Source organism: Rhipicephalus microplus, chromosome 5, assembly GCF_043290135.1.
Source record: "Rhipicephalus microplus isolate Deutch F79 chromosome 5, USDA_Rmic, whole genome shotgun sequence".
In the NCBI taxonomy this organism is placed as follows: domain Eukaryota; kingdom Metazoa; phylum Arthropoda; class Arachnida; order Ixodida; family Ixodidae; genus Rhipicephalus; species Rhipicephalus microplus.
The window spans coordinates 190820895-190841743 of NC_134704.1; the positions used below are offsets into that span (position 1 = coordinate 190820895).

General features: G+C 44.6%; 1 protein-coding gene across 1 annotated transcript in view; it reads right to left on the reverse strand.

The window, feature by feature from the left end:
• The window catches only part of LOC142817617 (uncharacterized), a 136564-nt gene extending 116620 nt beyond the window's left edge, over positions 1-19944 (reverse strand). Inside the window, exons 1-2 of the mRNA XM_075894672.1 lie at positions 19500-19944; positions 13398-13465 (exon numbers count right to left, since the gene is read on the reverse strand). The gene's annotated coding sequence lies outside the window, so the exon portion shown is untranslated. The remainder of the gene's footprint in view (positions 1-13397; positions 13466-19499) is intronic.
• Between the last annotated feature and the right edge of the window lie 905 nt (positions 19945-20849).

The window sequence follows — 20849 nt, forward strand, 5'->3', positions numbered from 1 at the left end:
GCCTAGGTTAAGTGAAGTCCAGAAGGAGGACTTGAGAAAGATTGTTTTCGTGTTTCAAGACGTGTTTTCGGACTGTCGCGGAAACCCGACGGTGATCGAACACGATACCGAGCTAACTTGTGAGCAGCCAATTCCTAGCAAGCCGTATCGTTGTTCCCCTGTGCACCGTTGCGAGTATGTGCAGCTGTTGGTACCACATAAGTATCGTCGCCTAAAAGCGGCTCGTTACTGAGATGGAGCATGATGCTCAACAGCACAACTTTGACGTTCGCTACAAAAAAAGGAATGCTAAACGCTAATGGAGACGCATTGAGCCGCGCGTTTAGTTAGTACCTTTCCCACCTTTTGGTTTCTCGTTGGCGATTCGGGGCAAAATTTTGTCCTCATCATGGCCTTACCTGAGCGCTCTCGTCCAGAGTAATCTCAACGAACCAACTTTATGTTCTATTCTATTTTGTTACGTTATTGTACGTGTAAAAACTTGAGTTGTCATTTTAACAGTCTTGTGTCCCAAATGTGCCTCTTGGTGTAGAGGGAACGAAATTCCGATAGGCACGTAGCTAGGTATATGATGTACTATACTTTGTCTGGTGTTCTGTCGGGTGACCAAGGGCACTTGCTTGCGTCTTGTGTCGTCTGTTGCGTGCGTGACATCCGAGCCACGTAGAAGCAGCTCGTCTTTCCGGCGCATTGTCTGGCGGCGGAGGTGCTGTTATGCCTGCGAGTCCGCAGCGAACGTCCATGCCTCTGAAAAAGGCAATCTGTGTCAAGGCCAGCACGCGAGCCCAGTTGACGCGAACAACTCAACGGCGTCATCACGCGGTGGTGCCTTTCTGCCGCGCACGCACAGTGAGTCACCTCAGCCAGCGAGCCCGTCGAAGCAATCGGCGACTTCCTGTCTGGCGAGTCTGACGCAATGCGCGGCGACGTCACTCGTCCTTGGGTGCAGCCACGTGCAGCGCAGCGGCTCCAGGTTCGATGAGAATGACGCGGCCCAGCGGCAACCCATTGGAGGATTCTGACCTTACGACCAGCGGCACTTCTGGTTGAACATTTGGTTACTCAAAGAGTCTACCCGGTGCATATAAAAGAAGCCCTGCGGCGCGTCGCGAGCAGCAGACCTATGTGTAAGAGGAGAGAGCTCGGCTGTCCGAATCTCTAAGGTGTAGGCCCCAGTGCCGAATTTGTAACGCCTCTGTATATATGCTGTACATAAACCTTGTTTAACTCACCGTCGTCTCGTCCGCTCGTCTATCAGCTCTGTGCAGAAGCAGTCGCGAGCTGAGAAACCTACGCTACCAAACGGCTGGTGACCTTCCCGGTGGAATTTGAAGCAGTGGCGCCTTCGGAACCGTGTTGGCCTCGCCGTCTTTCGAAACAGTGGTTGCAGCGGTGAGATTCGTGGCGCCCTCCGTAACGTCGTCGGAGGCGCGCTTCTCAACACTCAATAAAAAAATTGCAACATGGTCACCTTTCCTCGACATGCTTCGCATAACGTGGATTCCCAAGTACGTGGGATCTGCCAATTTTTCTTTGGAGGCATCTGTAATGCCAGCGCTGACACCATGGTACAGTGCACTAGCACCATGACTATGTCTTGTTCTTCGCTTGATTCGAACTTGACGCCGTTAGGAACGCTGTGCAAGAACGGACGAAAACAATAAATGCGGCGCGCTTGGTTAGCTCTGCTCACTCAGCTGGCGGGGATCAGCTATCAGCACCGGTCTCCAGAGTTCTCGCTGATAACGAGACCCGTACGTGACCCTCCGGTTTTGCGACTTCCGGTCGCTCGCATGGAGCCTCTGCCGGTGCGAACATCAGTCGCTTTTTGGTCGCCAGTCGCGAATGGTCGCGTGATCGCTGCTAGTCGCCGGTGTGCATCAGGCTTTATAAGTTCATTTTCGATGTTTTGTAGCAGGCACTCTATTAGGGCCAATAAAGCTGCTTCAGTAAAACACTCTTTCTTGAAAGTAAACTGCAGTTCAGAAAGTAAGTTTATTTCGTCGGAGAAGCCATTTAGTCGAGAAAACAATGTTTTTTCTAAGGCTTTCAAAAAGTTTGAATCACCGACATCGGTCTATTTATTTCTTGCTTCATTCTTAGTTTCAACGTTGAAAATTCAGGCATTTGATCTTACTCAGTGGCGCGAGTGTTTAAGTAAACGAGGACGGGTGCTAGGAGTTCAATAACAAATTTGATAGGCCTCATCTACAAGTTATTTATGTCTTATGGGAGTTACACCAATTCAATGGCTACTTCCACTGGAAGAAGTTCTGCGCATCAGGGATGCGCGTGGCTCCATCGAACCGCTCAAAAGGATCAGGTGATGCTCCAGCCGGAACGCCGGTGACGAGCCGGTGTGCGTGTTTGCGGTGTGTGCCCGCCGAGGCATAAATTAGTGGGCAGTGTCGGGGTCCTTGTCGTTTCATGCGATTCAAGTGTTATTTCAATGCTTTCCTACTAAAAAATATTCGAGGTTCCAGTTTTTCGGGGCCGTCGAACCGAACCCTTCATCTGGCGCCAAACGGGATTTTGCCGTTTTCTGCCAGCAAGAAGGAAGCAGCGTTTTGAGGGCTTCAGGAAGCAATCCAGTGGCTGGATAACATGACGGATGCCTACTTTGAGACGAAAACAATGTCGGTGCCTACCGTAATCGAGGGACAATGGGCAGCGCTTTTGGCTCAGAAAACGGTCACGCCGGCCAGGTACTACGGAAACTACGACGAGACGGCATTTGCCGAAGGCAAGAGAGAAGAGGCCAGCGATGGCGAGAAGCTTAACGAAGGTGAAGTCGACCTCAACGGGTACAGCAAGAAAGGCTACGGTGAGGCGGAAGTTTCGATGACTGCACTGGCTGAAAATGCCAATTCCGAGGCTATCGGGCTTGTGCACGATATCGACAACCGCAACGTAGACGACGACACTTAATACAAGGATGCTGAGAAACTATTCGTCCGCTGGAATGTGGGGCAGGTGTCTACGCCAGGACGGAGGGCACGAAAAGTGTTGCAGCAGCAGCTGTTGCGGAGAACACGGAAAATGCTTCTTAGGGTGATAAAGCAGACTCCAAGAAGGCTGGTCCGCATGATACGAAGCCTGCCTGCAATGCCGCAGTGATGACGGCGCTGGGAGCCGTGCACAACGAGCCTGTCACCAAGCTTGAGTTGAGCGGCTTGGCCAACGCAACGCTAACAGGCGACCGCACGGTGCTGTTGCGAACGTGATCTCTAGGATTCCTTGCGGAATCCCAGGACTAAGCCAAGTTTGCCATGCTGCCAGTTAAGGAGACTGCGGCTGTTGGGAAGATTGCATAGAGTAGCGCCACCTAATTAATCACCCGCAACGAGGTCGACATTATAGGCAAGCATGACATCGCCGCTGGTATCCACGTCAGCGGCAATATTCGCATCGACGGGGGCCGAAGGCAAGATTGAAGCCGTGGAAGACGAGATGGATGACCACGCTGAGTGAGCCCTTTCTTCAAGGGGGGGAGGGAGATGTGTAGTAGTTATTTCCATCGCATGCCTACTTCCGCTGGAACACGTGCTGCGTATCAGAGATGCACGTGGCGCAATCGAACAGTTAAGCAAGAGCAGCCGACGCGCCAGCCAGAGAGTTGGTGACGAGCCGGTGTGCGTGCTTGCGGTGTGACACGCCTAGGCATAGGTTAGTGGGCATTGTCGAGACCCGAGCGGTTCATGTAATTCAAGAGTTATTTTCTAGTTTTCACACTAATAAATCTTCGAGGATTTATCTGCGGTTTTCATTCCCCTGGACAGATGACCGAAGCTCTTCAGTATAAACCTTTGCTGTTTTTAAGACCTGCGAGAAATTTTACCTCCGCCGACACTGTGCAAGGTGAGGCTGTCAACTGGGTAACTGGTTGTTGGCCGCATAACTTCTCGGTTACTATCTGGCATAGCCTGTTCCAACAAAACGTGGTTAAAATGATCGGTGGGCTCCTCTACGACAATTTTACGTTTATCAAGCCTTAACTTTAGGTGTGTTCCGAATTTTTTTTTCGACCCAGAAAATTGTTTATTGTTTTCCGCACAAATTAAGGTTGTTGCTTTTTGATTTCGGAGAATATACGTTCTTGGTGTACTATCTTTGCTGATTTAAGGTCGTCGTTAAGGTTATTTCCAGTAGTTTTGATGATCTTCAGATCAGACAACATTCTTGTACGTAAGAAGCGGTGAAATAGTTCATTTAATATTTATAGGTGTTATACAAGTTGGTGTGACTTAAGGCTTTCTTATTCTTCTCGATAGTTTGAAAAAATCTACACGGAAAGTGTGTACTATATATTTTCGAAAATATTTCAGTAAACATCGAATATGCAACGTGCACGTTTTGTCGTACTGAAGTTCATTACGTCTCATGGCCCCTTGTCACTGAAGCGTCAATTCATTTGAAGCAGCACTCTTTGCATCTTGACAATGATAGCTATCACTAGCTGTCACAATATAATGAGTGTACAGCATCAGTGTTACTGCACCCCGAAACAGTCGATGGGAGGAAAAAAGGAGTCCAAACACAATATTTTATCATGATCAATAAACAAATGACATGCTAAGCCCAAGAGAAGGCCACCACATGCCGAGTCAAACCGTAACAAAGAAGGGTATGGGTGAAACGCACCATAAAAAATATTGGTCGGCTCTGCGGATGCAGCTGGCCATTAGAGGTATCGCTCAGTGCAGTTTGAGATATTGTTACGGTGGACAGGACAGGACAGAGACCGGACGACAAAAAGACAGACAGACAGACAGACAGACATACCAAAATTTTTGCATCGAAGTACCCCAATAAAGACAATTGTCTTTAAAAAGAGATGAGATATCGTGAAAAGCTTTAACAGCAGAAATCTTATTGCTTGAACACCGAAGTAAACTAGTTCGCAGTCACAAGGCAACCAAACCGAACGGAAACTGCTTTTATAGTTTTAGGAGCAATGGATTACAAAGACGCTTCATAAGTTCACCGTGCATCCAAAATCTGAAAAATTTTTCATCGTAACACCAATTTTTTTTGGTTTCCTTTTCACTCTTTCATGCACAGAACTACTTTTCTGGTAGGAATTGATTTACTCAAAGGTGGCGAAATCTTTAGCGGAAAATTATTTTCACACGAGAAACAAAAAGTTGGCCACTTTATTTCAAAAGCCCAAACGACGTAGCATCATCTGTTTCAGATTGCCAAAAGCTTAAAATTTGCGCTATTTAAAACGTCCAACGCTAGGCTTATGTGTTTTAAGAGGCGAAATTGAGAAAAGGTGCTTATGGTTTGACCACCACGCCATCGAAAGAGTTAAATCGTCTGCCTCCTCTGTCTGTTGCACAACACGTCTTTCTTTGTCAGGCTGCTTCGATCAACTAAGGTAGGTCGTTTCTAGATCTCTCGGGCTCGTCATAATCCCCCACTTGTGAACATCCTGCATTCCTACCTCCATAAGCGCACCTATACTTGTACATATATAATTAAATCAACTCAGCTAGCTTGTTAATGAGATACGAGAGTTCTATTGCCAAATAAATACGAAAACAAAATAGTTACCAAGTTTTCAGGATCAGCAGTGGTATTCAGTGCCTACGAAATAGAAACTTTTCCTCAAGTTCTGCTACGGGAGCAAATGAAGTCACCAGGGGTTCTAAATCATTCCACTGCCCCCAACTGCAGCTTACTCGTAGTGGAAATCGGGAATTTAACCTTCTCCCACTTTACCTAAAGCTTTCGTATACCAAGTTGTCGCATACGGTCAACTGCCATCTTTTGTTAGAAGTCTGTTGTTTTGTTCCATCCAAACAACCAAGGTCACAATGAGCATGTCTGTTCTTGGCTGTGTAATAACCAAATCTACTTAATGCACATAAAAACAGGACACACAACAAGAGGTGGTAAAGCGCAAAGCAATACCTGTTTGCTTTTTTGGAATTGTACATAAACTTACACAACTAGCTATTTTTGTTCAGTTTAGAGTTAATTTTTAGCGTGGGAAACTACTCACAGAGTCAATTACCTAGCCTTTGACTAGATGTTATCTCAGCTCTTTCTATATATTAAACGCGAGGTGGCGTCGACGCGCGTGGATGTGTGGAGTGTGCTAATTCACCGCGGAGCCAAATGGGTTAGAGTGAAACAGACGTGTTCAGAGCACCTCTGGGTTCGGGGCACAGTAGGTGGAAAGGAAACGTGGCTAGGGGTAGCCTACTTGTGGACGGGGAATAACTGTAGAGAAAAGAATCAGGAGATAGTGGATTGCATGAGTGCGGATATTAAGGAATTTGGTAATGGGGCCGAAATCATCCTTCTAGGGGACATGAATGCCCACATACATGACCTTGACGGATATTCAGACACCAATGGGAAGTTATTACTAGATCTTTGCGAGCAACATAGTCTGGAGATAGTTAACACGGGGCCTAAATGTGACGGCCAGATCACATGGGAAGTCGGAAACAAGCAATCAAGTATTGATTATTGTCTCATGACTGAAGGAATTTACCACAAACTGACAGAAATGAGGATAGACGAGGAAGGCATTAACAGCTTGGGTAGTGATCATAAACGAATAACATTACAAATGGGATACGAAACTGAAAATATGAGCATGGAATCAAAGTCTGGCAGCTCGTATTTAAATGACAAACAAATAATAAATATAGCCGCAAGAGTCGAGGAAGAAGTAGGCGAAATACCAGGCAAGGACTGGGAGTATAGTGAGCTGTTACATCTAATGACGAAGGAGATAGGGAAAGAGAAGAAAACTGTTTGCTGGAAAGGAAAAAGGAAGCCAAAAAGTTGGTGGAACAAGGAAATCCGGGAGGCGATCGAGAAGCGACGCGAAGCATCACGGGAGCATAGAAAGGCAAAAAAGGAGAAGCGGCCGCAGGACGAAGTCAAAAAAATATGGGAAATATATTTGGAGAAAAAATCCCTTGTACAGAAATTGGTAGAGGCAAAAATTAAAGGTGAAAGTGAACGCTGGATGACAGAGATACACGAAAAAAAGGAGGCCGCGCCTAGGATTTTTTGGAGCCACATAAAGGCGCTAGGTAGGAAGTCTGTCACAACGCAACAACATATTCTAGATGAAGGAGGAAATCAATTGGAAGGGTACGAAGCGCTAGGTTACATCCAAAAGGTAACAGCCGATTCGTTTCAAAAGAGCGTCCAGGGGATCTCCCCGGTGAGTAAAAGTGTGGCGGAGAAAGCAACAGAGGAAGAGCTAGTACTTGATAATTTCAACTGGAAAAAGGCCGAAGGAAAAATTCCAAAGCGCACTGCCGCGGATTTAGATGGGATTCCCGTTAGCCTCATTAACGAACTAGGACATAACACTAAAGAAGCATTGTTAAAAGCAGTAGAAAAAAGCTTAAAGGGCGGACAAATACCGGACAGTTGGCGACAAAGTAGAATGAACTTAATCTATAAAGGCAAGGGAGAAAAGGACAAGATTCGCTCGTATAGACCACTAACCATTACATCGGTACTATACAGGATGGCGATGCAAGCAGTAAAAATGAAAATAGAAACATGGGCCGAACATAACAATATTTTGGGAGAACTTCAGAACGGATTTCGAGTCGACAGGCGGTTAGACGATAACCTGTTTGTTCTCACTCAGTGTATAGAAATATCCAAAATAGAGAATAGGCCCTTGTACGTGGCTTTTCTAGACATCACTGGGGCATACGACAACGTTAATCAGGAAATTTTGTGGGATATATTGAAAGGAATGGGCATGGGCGACGACTGTATACAGCTTTTGAGGGAGATATACCGAGAAAATACAGTTTGCATAGAGTGGGAAGGAATGCGTAGCAAAGAGAACGTTGAGGTTAGCAGGGGTCTGAGACAGGGATGTCCTTTGTCCCCGCTGTTATTCATGCTGTACATGGTGAGTATGGAAAAAGCGCTAGAAGGTAGCAACATTGGTTTTAATCTGTCACACAAACAGGGCGGCATGATGATTGAGCAGAAGCTTCCAGGTTTATTTTATGCGGACGATATTGTCTTATTTGCGGACAGTCGAGATGATATATAGCAGCTGGCGAATATATGCGGAAGGGAAGGTGAAGCTCTTGGACTAGGATTCAGTGTAACGAAGTGTGGATTGATGGTATTCAATGATCCCTGTGATCAGACGGTGTCCATACAAGGCCAAGAAATACCGAGGGTAAGTGAATACAAGTAGCTTGGAGTATGGGTAAATGAGAGTGATAGATACATGGAGGTACAGGAAAAAGCCTCGGCAGCAAAAGGAAAGAGGAATGCGGCAATAATGAAGCACAGAGCGTTGTGGGGATACAATAGGTATGAGGTGCTTCGAGGTCTGTGGAAGGGTGTAATGGTTCCAGGGCTTACTTTTGGGAACTCAGTGGTGTGCATGAGGGCAGAGGTCCAAGCGGGAATGGATGTAAATCAAAGGACTGTGGGACGTCTCGCGTTGGGTGCTCACGGGAAGACGACAAACGAGGCTGTAAAGGGCGATATGGGGTGGGCAGGTTTTGAGGCGAGGGAAGCGCAGAGCAAAATAAGGTTCGAAGAAAGGCTAAGAAATATGAAGGAGAGTAGATGGGCAGAGAAGGTGTTCCGTTATTTGTATAGGAAGAGCGTGGACACACAGTGGAGAAAAAGAACTAGAAGACTGACTAGTAAGTATACGGCTGGTATTGTAAGCCGTATGTCAACAAAGAGCGTTAAGGGAAAAGTCAGGGAGGCGGAGAGGATTTACTGGATGGCAGCTATGGAGAAAAAACCGGCTTTGAGTAACTACCGAAAGGGCAAAAATGAAATAAGGAGGGAGGCATTTTACGATAATTCAAGGGGAAGCGCTTTACTGTTTGAAGCGAGATCGGGTTGCCTTAGAACGCGTAGTTATAAAGCAAGATTCAGTAAAGAAGAAGAACAATGCACATGCTGCGGGAAAGATAAGGAAACGGCGGAGCATGTTCTGATTGAATGTGGAGATATCCACCCAGGTGTACGTTTGGGCACGAGCCTACAGGAAGCCTTGGGTTTTAGGGACAACAATGGAAAGCTGAACACACCCGCGATTGAAATAAGTAAGAGACGGTTAGAGTATTGGTGGCAGAAAATTAGAGAGAAAGGACAAAAATAAATATTGGAAAAATAAAATATGGACAGTGTGCCGTAAATGGCAGAGAACTTAAGCTGAAAATTTACCTTTTTTTCCATTAAGATAGAACTTATCGAAGTAGAGGCATTAGGCCAACATAAAAAGAAAAAAAGGTGTTTTTTTTTTGTCGAGCCTGGTGGCATACTTGTCACCACCCCGTTATAAAGGGGACGCTCATAGCATCCATCCATCCATCGTGTTTGGGCTCCGGGAGGTTTTGGGTGTAAATCCCACTTATTTTGTGAGAGCCTTGTGACTTTTTTGCTCGAGATGTGCGAAAATTTGCTCTACATTTTGAGCCTTTTTGTGAAAACATTTGTTGAGTAGAACGCTTTTTATTTTGACTTCTGTGGCTTCTTGTCTACGAGAGCTAAGCGGCTTTTCGAAGCTGTAGGTGTTGCGCACCTCAAGCGAACGTCATGAGCCCGGTTAAGGCCGTAGACGGGGAGAAATTTTCCCCGAAGGCGATGCTCAAGTAACGGCAAACGCACATATACGACGCCGCATATCAAGACTCACTTCATAAGGACGCCAATGCTGCCACTACCAAGTCTGTCGCACGGCAACAAGTTATCTCTAACAAAACAAGGCGAGACCTGCCAAGCTACCCGAAGGTTCATACAAGGCCATATTTCACATTCGCGGAGGTTTTAATGGGTCAGTTTCAGTCACTTCAATCTTTTGAAGCTGCTCTGTACAGCAGCTTGTCTTCCTGTGACCATCGAGCTGCGCCAAGACGTTGTTACAATCAACCCCATCCCCAACAAAGTCACCTTGGGTACGGAGAGCTATGACCGCTTGATGAAATATCTCGCCATCAAGTCACTCATGGTCAACGGCCAGGAGCATGAAGTCACCTCATACAGTGTTTCTAACTCCAAGACATGAAAAGGAATTATCTACATCGACAGGATATGCCTGGGAAAGCACCCAGGAATGAATTTTCTAGAAGCCAGACAAATTGAAAAAAAAAAACTTCTGACGCAGTCTTCGTGACTTCTTTGGCAAAGAAGGAGGTTCCTTTCTGGGTGAAATGTGAAATGGCCATGCTGCGATGCAAACCTTTCCGGCGTAGGATGGAAGCCTTCACTCGCTGTTGGACTGTTGGACATCGACTGGATGTGTGCCTAACGAATATAGAGGAGACTTGGCGTAACTGTGCAACCGTAAATCTTTCTCTGGACCATGTGTGCACTCCAAAGTGCGTGCTATGTATTGGGCGTCATGAAACTGGATCTGTGCAGTGCGCACTGCAATACTAGCCCAAAACACCTCTCCCCAAGGTCGACAGCAACTCCTCCTTTACCGAAGACCACGCCCGTAAGCGCACGAATTGTTTTAGGTGTATTAGGAATAGTGTTTTAGATTAAAGAAGGCAGCGTTTGTAAAATTAGTTCATTATGTACTTTGTGCTTGGTTCACTCTGTTCAGACTGAGCTATACATGATGCTCTCTTTGAGCGTGTTACGCGGAGCCTGGATGGCGCATGGGGTGGGTCAAGCGTGCTGGGACGATGACCGTGTAGTGTAGTGAATTCAGGAGACGATACGCAATAGGACTCCACAAGTGCGCGAATTTATTAGTCCTGCTGATTTCGGCAGAGTATATGTCCCCAATGGCTCCCTTTCAGGTATTCCTTTTTATCATTTGCATGTTTTTTGTCTATTTTACAGTGCAACGCGAAAGTTCTCACTTTCAGATTAAAGTGAAAATTTGTTCACGCGTCGAGTGTCCAGTAACACTCTTAAGGGGGTGGAGGGAGGACTTAGTAAGAGGTATGTAGAGTGGCGTGTTGTTTTCTGGCGCAAGTTATGCGGGTGCTGCAGGGCGCGGAGCAAGTTCCTGACTCTCGAAAGAATGACGCCTATCGGTTCCGCGAAGAAGAACGTGAAAAACCACCACATGGATACAAAGGAGACGCCATCGTTCACACGGGTCACGAGCAAGGCCGTTAAAGTCACCCTCAGTGTGGGACAAAAAGCAGAAAGCCGACCGAAAAGCGTGTTTCGAAAGAACCAGGCCAAACGCACTCGTCTGATTCTCAGTTTATTGTTTCGCGTTTACGTGTGCCGTTTGAGAGTGCCGCACGGACGCGACTACTGGGCCGACCAAGACATAGGCATGCACTCTTTGTTCACAATGCAGCTTTTCGAGCATGCACGCGAGCTTGTCGCCCCACTAGACGTTATTACCGAGTGCTCCTGGGATGGCGGTGCGCCTCGCTGTGCATGCACGCATTTATTCATTTACTAATTTACTCATTTATATATTCAAAATACCTCAAAAGACTCACATGGGACATCCCATGAGGACTGGGTGAACAGAAAAAAGCTGGCGGGTCAGGTTATATTTTGCGACTTGAAAGATTGTTTTCAACGAAATCCTTGAAATGAGCAATGTCAGTGATGAGAGGGATATGTGAAGGAAGGGCATTCCATTCTCCGGCAGTATGTCGAAAAAATTAACGTTGATGGGTGGTTGTGTGTACACGTGGCTGATACACAGCATTTTGGTGTGAGTGGCGAGGGGAACGATGTGCAGAAATGGTGATTTGGTTTTCTGGAAACAGCGAATTGAAAAACAAAAAAAAATAAGATTAGACGCGCAGCCTTGAGGCGAGATGAAGGTGAGGGGATGCATAGCTGGGATTTCAGGGCGGATACACTTGTATTATAGGAGTAATCAGAAAGAAGTAACCTCGCAGCACGACTCTAGACCGATTCAAGAGAATTCGTCGTAAGCGAAAAGGGGGCCTGACGATGTGCTCACCGATTTGAGGGTGGCTTCTACGAAGCAACTTTTAGTTCACGAGCTGACGGAGCTCGATCCTGGAAATGGATGCCGCCGGAGAAGAGATTCTTGAACTGAAGGAGGGTAAAGAGTGGGGTTGAGTGACGCAGTAACTGTCTCTCAGGTGAGGACACCACAACCGCTACGCTTGGGGGAAAAGGGGGAAAAAGGTAGGGGAAGAATTAGAGGGGAGTTAGAGGCATGGATGTTGCGGGGCGGGGGGGGATAGGGGTAGTACAACAGAGAACTGACTGGCAGCTTAACACACACACACACGCACAAGTTGAAGTTTCTCGCCGTCAGGTAGAGTCGACGTGGTATAGAGGCGGCTGGCCAGTTGCGCAACCTCGATGAAATTGAGGACGGCGTGCATAGTAGAGCACAGATGACGGGCCGATCCTACCGGGTAGAGAATGTCATCCACTGTTGCAGAAGACTAACGCAGATGCTTGTAGGAACGCGCGAGCGCTTCGCGTTGCCCGGAGACGTGTTTCCATAATATATCTCAAGAGGTGTATGGCAAAAATGTGGTGCCGCTATTGAATGGAAGTGGTCACGTGATCTAAACGCGCTTCCGGTCTTTTGCTTATTTTTGTTTTTTTAACCCACTACTGCAAGAAGGGGGCGGGCATATACGCTAATTTTGCAACACGCTGGTGAAGCTTGTTGAAGCCGTACGCTCTAGATATTTCGCCTAAAGTGTGGGCTTTTCGCTGAGAGTGTCGCGGAAACCAGTTGTGTTCTTACGCAGCTGGTGTGATTCACATTTTTATTTATTACGCGTTCGTTTGGGCTGCCAGCTAGCGAAGAAGGCACGTCACTTGAACTACTTCCAATGTAAGCTGTTTTAAGGTAAGTGGGTTTATCACCTGTGGAATTTGCGCTGTGGCGTTCTGTTCCGCACGTAAACGAAGGCGAGACGAACTTCTTTCAATGTTAGCCGTTTTGTGAAAGGGTGCTGTTTCTTGCTGCACAGCGCGTTCACCCAACGCCGACTAAACTTCAAGGCCGAAAGGCTGCCGCAGTGACGTCAGAGGGTGGGGGCCCAGTTACGCCGCGAACGCGGAGGAAAGCCTGTGTTTCGTTCACGTTTTAGGAGAACCAACACCCCGCTCTCGCAGCTGCTGCGGCTAGATTGGGCCGAATAAAAGATGTGGAAAAAAAGTCTTACTGAGCATGCTCAGTTGGGCAACTGGGCCCCCAACCTCTGACGCCACTGCGGTAGCCTTTCGGCCTTGAAATTTAGTCGGCGTTGGTTCACCCAATGGTCCTTTGCCATAATATTTTTCTTTATTTCACATGGCGCACTGCCAGCTTGCGCGCTGTTGTGTGCACAGTGCTCATGAAACGCATGTAGTAGAGTAGATCGGTTGGAGCCTAGGCGTAACTCTGCATTTAAGAACACTGAAATGCGCATAGTGGGGGTCTTACCAGATCAAAAAGTATATATCACAGTTGCTCTTACCAGAAAGTAGACATCGCAGTTGTCCCTTCCAGACTGATTGGTAAACTAATGTCCAAAAATGTTTTGGGCTGTTGTGAAAAAAAATTGCATGTTGTGAAAAAAAATTGCATGCCAATTAAATGCATATCTCTGTCATGTTGAACCAAGCATGCAGTGCAAGTATTAGAACCCACTGTTGTTCTTGCAACTTAAGTATAAAAAAGTGTATTCGAAAACATAACATACTTGCAGACACAGTTATTGGAAATATTGTACGCATTTTTTTATTGATGTCACTGAACATACCATACGCAAAAGTGTTGTTGATACAAATATTGACAAAAAATCGCAAGCATTTTCCTTTGCAAGAAACACGAACTAGCAAGATATTATAAAAATAATACGCAGCATCAAAAGACAAACAAAGCGAGACAGACATGTTCACTCGTTGTAGCATAAAATGCTTTAGAGGTCCTGCAATTGTGAAAATGAAATAATTTGTGAGTGACTGGACACGTCTTCCTTCTTTTTTGTCATCGCCTTTTTGTGCCATATATCACTTCACTGTGTTTAAAAGCCAATTAGCACACAAACTCAATAACTTCGAATATTGATTGATTTGTGGGGTTTAACGTCCCAAAACCACCATATGATTATGAGAGACGCCGTAGTGGAGGGTTTCGGAAATTTTGACCACCTGGGGTTCTTTAACGTGCACCCAAATCTGAGCACACGGGCCTAAAATATTTCCGCCTCCATCAGAAATGCAGCCGCCGCAGCCGGGATTCGAACCCACGTCCTGCGGGTCAGCAGCCGAGTACCTTAGCCACTAGACCACCGCGGCGGGGCCAATAACTGCAAATAGGTTTCCTAGACTGACATGTTTTGATAGAAATGACTATGTGAACTAATAGTACTTCACAATGCTTGTTATCTAAGAGAGGCATTGTGTCATTATCACATTAAAATGACACTTCTCAATTCAACATACCATGCAGCAGCCAAACTTAGATGATCTTTTACTGGAAGCTGGACTAGAACACCACACTATGTAAAGCGGTGTTAAATTTTGGAGCAAGCTGTGTGTTCTAATACCTTGCACAGATGCTATGAAATTGCACCAGAATACCATTTACAGAAGGATATGCGCTCCTACCCTTTGCTCAAGCCCCGCCATGGTGGTTCTAGTGGCTGAAGGCCCGCCGCGGTGGTCTGGTGGCTAAGGTACTCGTCTGATTATCTGCAGGTCGCGGGATCATATCCCAGCTGCGGCAGCTGCATTGTTGGAAGAGGTGAAAAAGCTGTTGCCCCATGTGCCCAGATTTGGCGCATGTTAAAGAACCACAGGTGGTCGAATTTTTGGGAGCCCTCCGCTACGGAGTCTGTCGTAGTCATATGGCGGTTTTGGGGCAATCCAACCTACATATCAATAAATCAATACCCTTTGCTGAAATAGTGTGTTCCTTCATCGATTTCATGCAAACGCACAGTCCACTCAATGTAGCTTTTTTTACGGTTCATTCACAGCTTAGTTAGTTATAATCTTTTTCGTACTGATTTTTTAGCATGATATGTTATTCAGCAATCATTACCACTCCCTAGAAATCGTTCTTGAACTTTCGTCTTGTCTTAGAGGTAGCACTTGTCTTACGATACCACTTGGTAAGCACAGACCTGAACATCCGATTAACTGATTGATTCATTTGTTTGTTTGTTTTTGTATAAATATCTTGTACACACTGCTGGTCTTGGGCAGAATTTAATTTAAATTGATGTAAAAATAAATAAATCAACATGTGAATACATCTGAGACATTACTGTATACAGAACCTTTGTGCTGCGTGCGACAGCCCTCGCACTGGACATGGCAAAGTAATTGTTGAATCACATACCTTCTTCATGAAAAGCAAGCAAGGAATGTAATTACGCAGCTGGTTGATCATAAACAAGGTAAAAATGTATGAGCAGGGAAATCACAGCAAGCAGTGTGAGATCGCATGTGAAAAATTGACATATACAGCATTTTATTATCCTCCCGTATGACAAGTAAGGACTAAAAGTCACGGCTAGTTAAAGCAAGCAGGATAGAATTACTGTATATGAAATATTTATTTATTTATTTTACCTTCAGGGTACACAGTACATTTCAGAGGGGAAGGGCATGCATAACAATGAAAAAAAAAACAAGGAATACAAAGCAAATGGCATAAAAATGTCACTAATTGGGGTACAAAGATTATTACTCCTAACAACTCATATCATAATAAAGCAAATCATAACACTAATTTTATTTTTATTACATGGTGAAGGCACAAAGCAATACGAATAAACTGTTCAACAAACATACAGAGGGTAATTAGGTAATCATTGTTTTATGGACATTCTTAAATTGAGTCGGTTCTTTGATGCTTGTTATTGATGCAGGCAGGGAATTTCATTCATTACAAGTTCTTGGGAGATATTATTGGGCATATGTTACTGTGTTGCAATGGGGGACTGTGACTTTTTGTTGGTAATTACGGCGAAGAGAAATGAAGGGAGCAGCTTGGATTAAACGAGAACGGAGTTTCGGATTATGATAGAAAATTTATGAAACGGCAAATGCGAGTGCGCTTCCGGCGGGTAACTAGTGGGATGAGGTTTAGAGATGCCTTCATTCGAGTGACACTAGCTGAACGATGGTAGTTAGCAAATTTGAAACGAGCTGCACGATTTTGAATAGATTCCAACACGTGTGATAATGTTACCTGACCGGAGTCCCAAACAGATGAAGCTTATTCCATTTGAGGACGGACGTATGTGGTATATAGTAATAACTTTAGTGACGATGGAGCAAGAAAGAAGTTTCTTCGAAAATAACCCAGTGTTTCATTAGCTTTAGACGCTATATGTTCTGTATGTAATTTCCAGGACAAAGTGTTAGTTATGTGGACGCCGAGGTACCGGTAAGATGTTACAGTTTCGAGGGGATGACTGTGAAGAAAGTAGGTTGGAAAAGTTGTACTCGACCGAGAAATCCTCATAGACTTGCATTTTTGAATGTTTAGTTCCATTTTCCAAATATGACACCAATGAAGTATGTTATTGAGATCAGCCTGCAGAAAATGAATATCATTGTCATTAGATATTTTACGGTAAATCACACAGTCGTCAGCGAACAAACAAATTTTTGAAGTAATAGTAGAAGGTAAGTCATTTATATAGATTAGGAATAACAGGGAGCCAAGTACTGATCATTGAGGAACCCCAGAATCAACCGGTGCAGTGCAAGAATTAACATCGTTAGTGCTGACAACTTGAACACGAGAAGAAAGGAATGCACGAATCCAGTTAAAAACTGCAGGGTCAATTTTTAGAACATTTAGTTTATATAAGAGCAGGGAATGGTTAACTTTATCGAACGCTTTAGCAAAGCCAAGAAATATACAGTCAGTTAAAGAAGCAGAGTCCAAAGATAAATGCAAATCATTAGTAAAAGAAATTAGTTGAGTATCACAAAAAAAAATCTTTCGAAAGCCATGCTGATTTGAAGAGAAGAAGCTATTATCCTCTAAAAAATTAGCAAGTTGAGAAAATATTATATGTTCCATTATTTTGCATGGTACACATGTGAGAGATATAGGACGATAGTTAGATGGACTATGTTTATCACCGCCTTTATGTACTGGAATAATCGCAGCAGTTCTCCAGTCTTCAGGTAGTGCGCCATCATGATACGATTGTGAAAGTATGCTTTTAAGGATGATAGAACTGTATTTTTTGGTATTCTTTAAAAATTTACTATTAATTCTATCAATACCGTGAGAAGACGTTAGTTTCAGGTTATCGATAATCGTGACGATGCCATGCGAGTCAAACGTGATGGGATCCATCGCAAAATGATTGTACGACTGAAGCTCAGGACGTTGGGTTTAATTAGATGAAGAAAACGACCTAATGAATGTATCATTTAGCACAGTAAAACAAAAATGGTCGGGAACAGAATCGCCAGTGGGTGTAACCAATGATACTTTACTGGTGCTAAGTTGTTTCATTATACTCCAAAAACGTTTAGGGTTAGTCTTCAGGATATTCGGCAGGGTTACATTGAACAACGAAGATTTAGTGTCTTTCAGCGCTCGCGAATATGCTGAAGAGGCTGTCATGTGATTTGTCCAGTTGGCCGGTTTAAGTGAATACTTAGCGATTCTAAAAAGTCTTTTTTTTTTCCTGTTAGAAAGTCGGTTTAACTATCTGTTATACCATGGAGCTTGGTTATTAGAGTACACCCGGCGAAGAGGGATATGGAGATCAATTAGTTCAGACACTTTATTACGGAACAAACACCAATGAGTTTCAACTGAGCGCCCAAGATAACCTGGTAAGAAAATGTCTAAAAAGGAGCACAGTTCATTATTAATGGCTAGATAGTTACCCTTGTTGTAGTCTCTGATGTTCTTGGATTGTTTTACTGATGGTGCATGCGACAAATCGAATGTTAAATGCAAAATAGTATGGTCGCTCAGGCCAGGCATGTGCAATACGGGTGACGTGACAGTCTCTGATGACGTTAGTACTATAAGGGAAGAAGTTTGAGTGACACGTGTGGGTGAGGTGACGATTTGTGTTAAACCAAAATCCATGCAAGTGGTGATAAACTCGTTGGCCTCAGTTGTCGGTGGGTTGGTAAGTGGGCATGCGTGCAACCAATCAATATTCGGGTAGTTGAAGTCCCCCATTTGTATGAGTTGTGCATTGAGATAACGAACCATGACTTGATTTAGGCAGTCGTGCAAGCTATCACAAAATGACGCATCGCTTGATGGGGAGCGATAGCAGACCCCAACAATAACATTCTTGAAATATACATTCAAGCAGCACCACACAGATTCAATGTTTGAAATAATTGGTATGCTGTAGCAATCAAAACGCTCGTCTACGGCCAGCAAAGCTCCACCCCCCACTCTATCAGAGCGGTCACTGCGGTAGACTACATACCTTTTTTCACAATGAAACAATTCAGTGCTAGATATCTTGCTGCTAAGCCATATTTCAGTTAGTGCGATGAGATCGGCTTTCATATCGTTAATTACTGTACATAACTCATTCTCTTTGCGGTAGATACTACGAATGTTAGTATATGAAATAGAAAATTTTAATCTCGAGCGGGTAGCACCGTTTCCCCTCCCGTGTCCCTAGCGATCTTTTAGCTGAAGAAGGCGGCCAGAGCGGAGTGCTCGACAGGATGTACCATGCGAATTCGATGCAGCTTTCGAGATACCGATCTCAACAATGGTGTCATCTATGTCATCGTAACCAAAGGATTTACTGCCAACATGCAGTTTTTCGTACCAAAGTATATATGGCTTACGCAGGCTTTTGGCATGCTCTCTTAACTTTTTTTGAATTTCGCGCGTGGCGGGGCAGAAATCCTTACTGAGAGCAAAGCCACTAATTTTAAGCAAGGAACACTTAGCAAAAACCACTTCTTTTTGCTTGTATGCAGCAAATTTGATAATGATCGGCCGTGTTTTCATTTTCATAAACCGACCGAGCCTGTGAGCGCGTACAATGCTATCGCTGTTAAGGCTCAGATTCAGTTTATCATTAATGACGCTCAAAACTTTAGCATCAGATTTAGTATACGCCTCGTTTTCAACATCTGTTATGCCATAAAAAACTAAATTATCTCGTCGAGAACGGTCCTCTGCGTCGTCAAGCCGATGGCACAGCGCAGGCTTCCGACACAAGTCGATTAAATTTATCATGTAGCTCACTGAAATCGGCCCGACATTGCTGAAGTAATGTAGTCTGGCAATCAACAGCCTCTAACCATGCCTTTATATCAGATATGGCTTGAAAAGTGTTTTTCTCCTGGTCTTTTAGCTCACACACCGTTTCAGCAACTGATTTTTCTACTGTTTACATTCTGATTGGTCGCTCATTTAAATCTTTGACAGTTTTAAGAACTTCCGCAAGAGCAGCCGATGATTCATTAAGACCCGGGTTGCACTCAACATCCCCACACAAAAGCAGTAGCAGCGAGCAAAAAGGTTCAAACAAGGTTTCAGGGCATGGAAGCACGACTAGAAACGGATCATCTGATTTAAAACAATGGCGAGGTAGTTGGGACTGGTAACTAACCTGCAGAATGAACAAAAGCGTAGGTGAGCCTCCCATCGTTATGATGCTTCTATGCCCATTGAGCGGTGAGTACGCAGCACTCGGTTTTAAACGTGGCGTAGGTGGGCTGTCGATGTTCCTGCAGCTGCCACGAGTTGAGGTAGAGCAAGATAGGGCAGGAATCCTTGAAGCTGGTCGTGCCGGCAGAAATGCAGCCGCTCTAATCCAGGTGAAGTGGCATCGCTGGACACTTCCGAGGCTGTAGGTCCAGTGGCAAACGCACCGGCTAATGGCACTTGCGAACAGTTTCCGCAGCCTGCAGCAGCACCAAAGCCGAACTGCAGAATGAACAAGAGCGTAGGTGAGCCTCCCATCGTTATGATGCTTCCATGCCCATTCAAATATGCATGATAAGTGTATGAAAAACCCAGCACCAATTAATATGAACAATCACGTGCACTCTATGAAAACGAACTAGTGTGGCATTAAACCACCTCAACAGGCGCATCCTTTCAAATATGGACACTGCTGCAGATCAACATCTTTTGTGCTGATATTCGCTAACCTTCAGTGCACTAGAGGCCCATATTCGCCATTTCTGTACTGGTGGAAAGCATTCGTTTTGATTTGCTCCTAGCTCTGCTTCTCATCTACTGCGACTATTTACGTCAACCAGCAAAATTGTGAATTTCGGTGTGCTGATGACTAAAATTTCAAAAAGGTAGGGCAGGATCTGTATTAGATTATAATGAATTTTTATTGTCTTTAAAATCAAATTAAAAACCGGCACATGTGCAGCACGTGGTCCTCTTTAATGGTGGCGTTTATTGCGTACTTAGTGATGCAATTGATCAGTTGTCCCTGATGTTTCTAGATTCATAAATTTTCCACGCATATTACGCTTTCTATCAAAAGGACTAGCCTTGTGATGACGTATGTGCCTTCATTGTAACCTAGGCGTATGAGTTACATGATGAAGTACGTGGCATTGCACTTTATGGACAGAATTAGTAAGCTTGTCGTTCTTTTGCACTTGATGAAGAATTCGATTATTGTAAATTCGAACAATATACAAATTAAAATTAGCTAAATTAAAATGAGAAGCTTAGCATTTTATTTAGACAGGTTTTTTCACCTGCACTCATGCCAGTGAAGTGGCACCTCTATACAAGAGTAGTATTTCACTCTGTTACACCAGCAAAATCTTCTGGTCACTGAGTGGCTGGCCCTGTTTATATGTCTGGTCCACAGCATGATGAAATAAATTTCAGTGACCTGCATAAATCCAATAGAAGTCACAAGAAACAGAATTCTAAACTTTTCTAAAATTACTAAACTAATGCGACATGTTTTGATTACGTACTCGTAGTT